General features: G+C 39.0%; 1 long non-coding RNA gene across 5 annotated transcripts; it reads left to right on the plus strand.

Annotated features, from left to right (window-relative positions):
- Window positions 1–21: 21 nt before the first annotated feature.
- LOC146554592 (uncharacterized) lies at window positions 22–6415 on the plus strand. Of its 5 annotated transcripts, none has more exons than XR_014889443.1 (5): window positions 22–494; window positions 1156–1247; window positions 1721–1765; window positions 2523–2594; window positions 2775–6415. It is a non-coding gene; the product is annotated as an uncharacterized LOC146554592 (long non-coding RNA). The 5 variants fall into 5 exon arrangements; XR_014889442.1 differs by having other exon boundaries at window positions 23–494; window positions 1739–1765; XR_014889441.1 differs by having other exon boundaries at window positions 28–1247.
- Window positions 6416–7798: the final 1383 nt, after the last annotated feature.

A 7798-nucleotide genomic window follows, 5' to 3' on the forward strand; every position in this document is an offset into this window, starting at 1 on the left:
AGTTTTTTTTTTTTAGTAGGTTGTTAGACTTTTCACGGTGTGATCACTCATATTTCGAAGAGGGGCTTCGGCTTGGGCTGGGATGAATGGGGCTGGGTAATGGTATCTGGTAACAAACACCAGTTTGAAGAGTCTGGCTTCTGCACACATCTGCTGTTCCTCTCACTTCTTTTTAGAGTATGTACGTAATGTTTAATGCTCTGTAGTTACACTCATAGCCCTGCTCTCACTCTGTCATTCGCACCAAAGATGAAACTGTAGATTCACTTAATTAACTGGTTTTCTGATGATGAGTTTACCTCTTCGCCTTTTCCAATCACTGATGTCTGTGTCCAAGAGATATTAACCTTTTTTTCCCCCACGTTATCTCTCCCTTCGCTCTAATGAACCTTGTGATGGGCTGTTTTGATTTCTCTTCCCTATCCAATCCACTTCCTGTTGCACTGCATGATGGACAGGCTCAATATTGTGCATGACACCTGCAGCCAGCGTTGGTAGGTCCCGGCTTTCCTTCTTTAGTTGTTGTTTGTTTGAGTCGCAGTTTTAGTGAAATGTACTTTGTTGTGTTCATAGACAATTTGTAAGCATTTTTGTTTGGTGACCTGAGAGTCAGTCCTTTGGTTCCGTGATTTGAGGCAAAAGCAAATAATGTTTTATATAAATGTTGTTTATTTCATGTATAAAAACATCCTCATGGTTTAACTGAGCTTCGTTATTTTGACCTCTCTGCCGTATATATTGCTCGACCACACTTGTCCTCATGCTCGTTCTAAACTTGGCTTTTGGCTAGTTTAACCTGACACCTGTAGAAACCCTTTGAAAACATTAAACAAAACTGAGGGGGGTTTGTTAGAGTGGTGACCTTTGTCTCCCTCTGCCACATTCTAGTTTTTGTTTTTCTTTACTGGAAGAGTACAGCAGCAGTTTACTATTATTACATGCAAATATGGAAGTAAGTTGCTGCTGCCAGACTGCGATCTCAGACTGTTTGATCCTTATCAGTGCTGGCAGAGGGAAGAAAGGGAACCAGTTAAATCGAACCCTTCTCTGACCTCCTCTCTCTCTCCTTCTCCTTCCCTCATTTGCCTGGTGTGTATGTGGCTACACTGCTCCTCCTGTATATTTTTTGCTTACATGATTTTCCCTCCAAAAAAGTTCCCATGATGCACGGTGGTACTCCAGCCACTGTGTCTGCAGCCACCACATCTGCCACAAGCGTTCCCTTCGCAACTGCCTCCACCAATCAGGTTTGCACCTCTACCTCCTCAGTCTCTCCCTCTCTCCCTCTCTCCCTCTCTATCTATCTATCTATCTATCTATCTATCTATCTATCTATCTATCTATCTATCTATCTATCTATCTATCTATCTATCTATCTATCTATCTATCTATCTATCTATCTATCTATCTATCTATCTATCTATCTATCTATCTCAGTGCACATGGATAATCTGGGAATGCTTGTGTGTTAATGCAAGGGGTAAACAGCAGGACTCCCTCTTGTTGGCCTACACTACAGTCCAACATAAAGTTTTGTGAACACAAGCAGTGCTATAAACTAGTAGTACTTGTCCATTTTAACTATAACTCTTTTTCTTAGATTATATACCTGTGTTTAAAAAGAGCAAACAACAACAACAACAACAACAAAAACATGCTGTATTGTATTTTAATGTGTGTCCTCATTGTAACCTCGATTTTTGTCCTTTCCCATTTTGAGGACTCTTCCTTATCAAAGTTGGCTTCCAACGAATACATGCAATTGGTATGTATGAGGCAGTGTTTTTTCCCCACATTTTTAGAGCCATTTGCACAGCTTGTGCAATAGTTGCTATCTGTGCCCTTTGGTGCTTTGCTTTTTTTTTTTCCTCTCTTTTTTTTCTGCTGCTTCTTCCAGCACGTAAAGCAAAGCTTTACCATATTCTTTGTGTTAAAAAGCTGGACATACTCATTATTAATGTCAGGAAAAAAAGTTATAAAATCAGTCTGTAAGATGACTTGCTGCGTGTTTAAGTTCAGTTCTGTTGGAGGCGTTTTTTTGTAAGCAGCAAGCTGCATTGCATAATCATAGGTTTCCATTAAACAAGATTGATGAACAGTCGAGATGAACCATTATGCAGCTGTTCTTCATCCTGGACTAGTTTTATGCATTTTACCGAGGCGTGCAGGTCAACAACATGGAGGACTTAGATTTGCATGGGGGAAGCCACCTTACTGACAGTTTCCCATCCACCTCCCCCGCCCCAAACTCCCACCTCGTGTCTCCCTTCCTTTTACTCCTCCTCTCTCCCTGCTATCCAGAAGTGTCTGCATCAGTTGTGCCACAACTGTAGCCAAATTGCTTTTTTTTCCCCAGCTTGTCATATTTGTCTTTGTTTTTTCCAGCAATAACTTCATCTTAATGCGAGGAGATGATGTTAAAATATGTTGATCTGTACTTATTTGCGCCGGCCAGCCTCAGCTTTGTCCGTTTTCGCGTCAGCATCCTTCATTTGATCTCTTGTCTGTTGTTCTATCCCCAGATTCCAATAATATCTGCAGATCATCTGAGTAGTCACAAGTACTTGACTCAGATGTAGTTCCTCTCAAGAACAGTGAGTTCCTATTTCAACCCTCACATTTTCTCTATTCATCACAAGTTGTTTGGTTTTTTTTCTCCATTTGTGTGACTCATATTATCTGCTTCAAGTTTCCCTTGAATTTGTATGCACACAGAGCTTCTAACCACACTTTACCATCAGTTTGATTTAAGCTAAATCCACCGTCTCTTGCAGATCAAATGAATGTGTGCTGGCACCGTCCAAGCCAAAAAAAAAGAGTTCAGCCTTTATGTACATAACCTTCAGAATGTCAAGCAGTGGGACAAGGAGGGTCTGCCACGTCTCATCACACGTGAAAACATCAAGGGTACAACACATGATCTGTGCCATCTTCCCACATATCAATGTCAAGAAGAATTTGCTGTCAAATTCAACATCCAGCTGAGAGAAGAGCATATCTTGTTGCCAGGGTCGGCGTGTCTCTCTCCCCCCCTCTGCGGGGGAAACGTTCACATGATACCTCTGTGTCGGATTGAATCATAGCACTCAGTTTCTTCTAGTTATTATTATTATTACCGCATGCACAGAAGGTCAAGAGCGTTGTTACATGAGACGACATCAAGTGCTGGTACAATAGTAGACCAAGATTTCCTTTCCTTTTTTATTTGTTCTGCTTTATTATTATTATTATTTTTCATTTTTTTTAATTGATAGCCATATTTCAGCGTTTACAAGAGTAATGCAAACATGCACCTTGAATTTGAATTGAAATCTGAAAGGCACAATGATTTTAACAGGATTTTATTCGCCAAATGAATTAGGCATGTACAGTATTGTGTTTTTACAGCTACTAGTGAAACTAGATGTTGACATGAGGGTCTTGGACATATGAATGTTCTGGGTAAACCAACATACCTGTGTACCTTGAAAGCACAGCCAGGCTAGCTTTTCTCACCTCGTTATGTGCTATAAAGGCCATACAGCTAAAACCAGAGTGTTATCTCAGCAGTGTTATTTGTTTACCGAAGGTAAAAGTTTTGTATGGCTCTTTTTTTTTCCTTTTTTTGTATTGTTTTGTTTTTAAAAATCTCCATTGTGAGTGTTTTTTAACTTTTTCTTTTCTCAAATTAATCAGTTTTAGAAGTGGGTTTCTTGCCAAATCAATTTGTTTGGTATTTGATGTTTTTTTTTGTTCCTTTTTGTTTGTTTAGAATCAGTAATGGAGGGTTTTTCTAAAGTTTGTCATAACTCTTTTTCATAGACTAGTGTTGTTTTTCCTTCTTGGAATTAAGTCGCTGGACAAGTCCATTGACTCTAAAGCCTGGCAAAGTAGAGGGTGTAGCTTCAATTGACATTGCGTTACCATGTTTCCCCCTCTTGTAAAGAGGAGCAGCTCTTAAACTGTGTCTCCCAAGAAGCACTGTTGAGCCATGTGTGGATGCGAACTTTAAACAACAAGCCCAAAGGTCTAGTAGGTCACATGTGCACTTGAACGATTATTTGTCCAGTCGCCATATTTTAATTTCACATCCCATCCCAAGTGAACTTTCATTTTTGATTTTCTGAGGAAGTACAACACGTTCAAACGTTTGCCTTGTATCTCATGCAAAAACACAAAGGTTTTCATCCACGCATAGATCTGACTATGGAAACCAAAGCACAGTTTGTTTTTTTTCTCTCAAACTTATCCACTGTGGGTGAATACAGAGACATCTCTGCAGAGGCTGAAACAATTAAGGAAAAAGGTTTATCATCTTTCATTCATGTGTCTTGATTTATGTTTTTCACAGCAGCGTGTCTTTACCGATTGTAATGTACCTAACAAAGCCTTAGATTACAGTTAATGGGTCCTCGCCCAATCAAATGTACTCTCAATCACCGTGCAGGTAAAGAACACCAATGATGTTTTATAGTTCTCTCACATGCCGCTTATGATCTTTTTTTTCTCTCTCTCGCTCTGTAACAATAACAATTACTCTCTTAAATTTCATTGAACTTATGTGTTATGTACTACTTAAGAATTTGAATCTATTTGATGTATGTAGTTTTAGATTATTTTTCTTTTTTTGTTGTTGTTTTGTTTTTGCCTTACTATATATTACTTGACAACATTGATATAGCCGTTGTAGATGTTGAGGTAGAATGACATTCATAACTTTTTTTCAAACCATATAAATGATAATGTGTTAGTTTTAAATATTCACTTCATTCATATAGCTGGATGTCTTTTTCAGTTGTGTTACATTGTCAGTTAATTTTTTGTTGTTGTTGTTGATGAGAAGACTTTTTGATACGAGGAACGAGATCAATTGATTTGCTGCACGGCAGCGGTCTCTGAGTTTAACAAGAAAAAAACAACAAAAAAATCAAACACAAACACACACACACACAAAAACTATTTTAACCAACTTAAATTTTTCCTTGTAACATGTCGAGATCATGTTTGAAAATACTATATTGTACTGAAATTCAGACTGTCCATGTTTTAGAGTAAAAATTATTTTCTACTGTATCCATTTCAAAGAGATATGTAATTTTGTTTTTGTTTGAATATTTCTTAAGTTTGCCCTGAATGTCAGGCCAAAACGAGCATTGAGATTTGACGGGTGTTCGGATGTTCGATAGATAGCGAGATTAGGAGCGAGGAAGCAGAGGCGTCTGTTTTCCCGAGGAATCAGAAATGCTGCAGATTATGAGTTCGAACCTAAGGGACGAAGGTTGTCTTTTTGCACTTCTGTATATAGTCAAATGAACAGAGAAAAAAATGTGTATCATATTGAGATATTATTTTGAATAAAAAAAGATCTATAATTATAAGGAATTTTGTTAGATTAATTTAAATTCTTAAATTAGAAGACCAGCTAAAAGAAAAAAAATGCTTGCAAAGAAGGGCACTAGTTTCTTGGCCAATGCATTCAGAGAAAGCTATGCGCTTTTTGTCTTATTTTATAAGTGGCTAGTATTGCCAGGGAATGTTGTAGGGGAGTAGATATCCCCATATCATGCTAACTCCACCCCTCTTGTAGGATGACATATCCAGTAACATTCATATACCATGTGTTGGACTTGGTCACGCAGTATTGCTGCTCCCATGGTACAGCTGATACATGAACCTGTCAAAAATGTGTATTCTATTATAGTTTGATTTGACTGCATGTAAAAGTACAAACACGTAAACAAAAGATAGATATGTAAGGTAATAAGATAACACCTTCAGACTACAGAATACACAACATTTGTTCTTTGTTTTTCAAATTATCCATGCAGTAGATAACATCCACAGTGGGAAGAAGTGATACTTTAGAACAAGTCATCTTACTCTTGTGTGATTAAAATAAAATATTGTCCAAGCAAACTTGTTATTTAAAGAATGAGAAAACATTAGCACTCATCCACCCCCCGGATACATTCTCATAGCCGTATAATTACAGTCCACGCTGACTCACGGGGCAGTTGTTCCTGCTCTTATAGCTGTGCACTCAGCAGGTGAAGGCTCATCACACCAAATGCTTATTTGGCAAATTTAGTCTTTAAAAAAATGAATGTAACAGTCGCCAGACAACATCAGATGTGTTTCTGACTCGAGGCTGCTTTGTATAGTTGCTACAGAACCAAAGCACCATTTTCTCCAAACCACACGTTCAGTCTTCAGGCTGCAACCGAGGTCTCGCTTCCCTGCTGGGCGCACATGTACGCTTTGACTGCTTTTTACTTGTAAGTGCACCCACCCAGTTATGTATTTGCTAACAGTTGCCACACAATAATGTACTATTCTGTCTTCATATTTGTTTATGCACATTTTATTGTTAATTGACTCTTGCTGTATGGATGAAAAAAAAAATCTGAATAAAACAATATTTGATTTGCTCACGCAACCCTCTGTGTGGTTCTCTGCATCGATGTGAGCGAATGCCACAAAGGTGGAAATTTCAAGTGATGCAAAATCAAATCAACTCATCATCTGATTTCACTTTTAGCAGGGATTTCTTAGGTGAAGAGGACAGCTTATAGTCATTACAGCTGTCTTCTTCTCAAGGGTTCAGGCAATCAAGATAACAATTCTGGAGCAGCTCCGTGGAGAGCAATATATGACATGTTGAAGGTTGCATTAATTATGCTCAAGGCGATTTTCATGAGATCGCGTGTATTATCTGGGTCAGAAATGATAGTGGTGCTTTTGAATGACACCTATATAATCTCACATAAAGACCTGTGCTTCCTAGTGCATGTAGTTCCCGAGCACCTAACAGGAAGATGTTTGCACACTTTATAATTTAAATCTCACCATAGTTAGCCCTGCTGTGTTCCACATGTCAGATACCTTGCAGCTAACACAGAGCTGGTGCACAGCTTTCCTGCTTCCTCTTGACTTTCAAGAAGTAGCCTGTATTTGGACAGGTTTAAAAGCAAATGGGGGAAGTTGGATGTGGATAGGTTCCATGAGCTCCATCTATCTATCAATGGTGGACTTGTAGTAGCCCCTCAGCCACTGATGCGGTCAGAGGTTCCAACTCTGGGCTCACAGACACCTTATTGGTGCATAAGAGTTATCAGTTTTTTGGTTTCTGTGCAAATTATCCAGGAAACCCCACTAAGACCTGCACTACTGTAGCCAGCATGTAAGTCAGTATTCCCTGAATTTGTCCAAGGGTCTAACTTGTGGTCATTGTTTACTCAGAAGCAGACAGCAGGAGGAATTGGTATCAACAGGAGCCCAAAACAGTTTCACATTACATAAGTTACCCAACAGAGAGCGAGATGGGTGTTTTATGTAACTGTGGACAGTCTAAGGGTTTCTATCTGAACATATGTGTCTTATTTATGTTGATTTAGGCTTTAAAAACAGTGTTGTGTGATTTGTACTTCCTGTGACCCAGGGGCGATTCTAGGATCAGAGCTTTGGGGGTGCTGAGCACTGCCCAGCCAGGCAAGATAAACTTTACTCGTCACGATGAGACTTCTTCCCTGTCTCTGTCAGTCCCTGCATCCTTAAATGTCTCCAGTTGTCCTGAGTTCTCTCTGACTGTCTCCTTGGTGCATTTAAACCCCTGTTCCTCCCTGTCCTCGTCCTCCGTTGTCTTCGTTTCCGTTATCAGTCATCATAATTTTACCATCTCTGTGCAAGTCTGCAAATTTCTTTATTAAATCATAAGATTCTTAAATTCATCAAGTCTCTCTGTGCCTGGGTCCTCGTCACAAAACATGACATCACTGTTTTGTACATTTTAACACAATTGAATCCCCACATTTGTAAAAGA

The sequence above is a fragment of the Mchenga conophoros genome, linkage group LG18, assembly GCF_057382185.1.
Source record: "Mchenga conophoros isolate Kocher_MC1m ecotype Shallow Benthic linkage group LG18, M_conophoros_male_GT1.1, whole genome shotgun sequence".
Taxonomy (NCBI): Eukaryota; Metazoa; Chordata; class Actinopteri; order Cichliformes; family Cichlidae; genus Mchenga; species Mchenga conophoros.